This window comes from Myotis davidii, unplaced genomic scaffold (assembly GCF_000327345.1).
Source record: "Myotis davidii unplaced genomic scaffold, ASM32734v1 scaffold389, whole genome shotgun sequence".
Lineage (NCBI taxonomy): Eukaryota > Metazoa > Chordata > Mammalia > Chiroptera > Vespertilionidae > Myotis > Myotis davidii.
In genome coordinates, this window is record NW_006299711.1 from 12,767 (window position 1) to 14,136 (window position 1,370).

Consider the following 1,370-nt stretch of genomic DNA (forward strand, 5'->3'; position numbering starts at 1 on the left):
TGCTGAGGGTAGTACATTAAATAAAACTAAAAAATCTTAGAAGAAAATAAAATCTTTATTTTAACTAGCTGCTTCCTTATCTGAGAATCCACTCTGTAGCTATTATGTGAAGGTCCAGAGGACTGGAGGAATGAGCATCCATCCATGGCTGAGTGGAGAAATAGATTACAGGCATAGATGCTCCAAGATCAATGAAGAGAAAGAAAAATTCTTCAGAGGTGTACCAATGTCCTGTAACCCTAGGAGAAGATGCAGCCTTTCCCTGATGAAACAGAACACATACCACAGGGAGAAGGGACCACAGTTGACCTCTGGGATTAAGAAAGGCTAAAATGAGTGACAGGGTCACAAACCAGAGGATAGAAGCGGAAGGAGCAGGGGGGCAAGAGGAGGGGGGTTAGTGAAGGAAAGGAGTGGGAGGGGGAGGGGGCTAGTGAAAGAAGAAAAGGCTGGCTCCTGACGCACTTTCTCCTGGTGGGAGGGGAACAAGGGGCCCGAGCCCACTGGTGACGTTTCCCTCACGTGATCAGGAGCCGATGTGTACAGAAGTCCCTCTCCTCCAGGTACGTTCCTTATTTCCGTGGAGAAAGAGATTTTTAGACTGAGGGACAGCGGGGCCAGCTGCCTCATAGCCCTGCAGGTCGGTACAAGAATGTGTGTGTGTCTGTGTTTGAGGGTAACCTTGGGGTAGGATTGGTGAGACGGATAGAGGGAGGATCTGGTCTGCTTTACAGATGCAACCTCCCTCTCACCCCCATTCATTTTGGCACAGAAAATTGAGTGAATGTTGTGAGAGAGGTCTGGGTACCATCTCTTATTTTTCTGGATAAGTGCAGGCTTAGGGCAGAAAGAAATATGAGGAGAAGGAGGCATCTCTCTGGGAAGGCTACAAAGCCACTGCTGCCTGCTGACCCCTGAGGTGGGGGTGGCAGAGGGCAAACACCAGAGAGGGCCCAGGACTCAATTCTCTCTGACCCTCCCCCGATGCCCATCGTTTGGTGCAAGAAATGGAGGACTTGGTGGGAGGAGATGGAGAGGGGTCAGGGGTTGAGAATGGGTATCAATTAGGACGTCCTAGGAAGCAGTCTATCTGATGGAGGGAGAGTGGGGGAGGGGGAGGGGGTTGTTTGAAGAGGATGGCAAGGAAGTGGCCTGATCCCTGCTGGGTGGCTGGAGGAGGGCAAAGCCTGAGATCTCCGGATGGGGGGTGGGGCGGACCCCTGAAAAGGATTGCGTGCTCGGTATATCTTCCCCACCTTCCGCCCCTTTTGGAGCCAAAAATTTTGGGCCAGTGTGTGTGTGTGTGTGTGTGTGTGTGTGTGTGTGTGTGTGTGAATATATTTATGACATGAGGATAAAATGAAATAATT

The 1,370-nt window shown here is 50.5% G+C and overlaps 1 protein-coding gene across 2 annotated transcripts in view; it reads left to right on the top strand.

Annotated features, from left to right (window-relative positions):
* The first annotated feature begins 474 nt into the window (after positions 1–474).
* Positions 475–1,370, top strand: part of LOC102769854 (transcription elongation factor A protein-like 5) — a 3,152-nt gene continuing 2,256 nt past the window's right edge. Inside the window, exon 1 of one of the 2 annotated variants that reach the window (XM_006775790.2) lies at positions 475–563. The gene's annotated coding sequence lies outside the window, so the exon portion shown is untranslated. Of the gene's footprint in view, positions 641–1,370 lie in introns of both variants that reach the window. The other variant, XM_006775791.2, reaches the window with a different exon arrangement.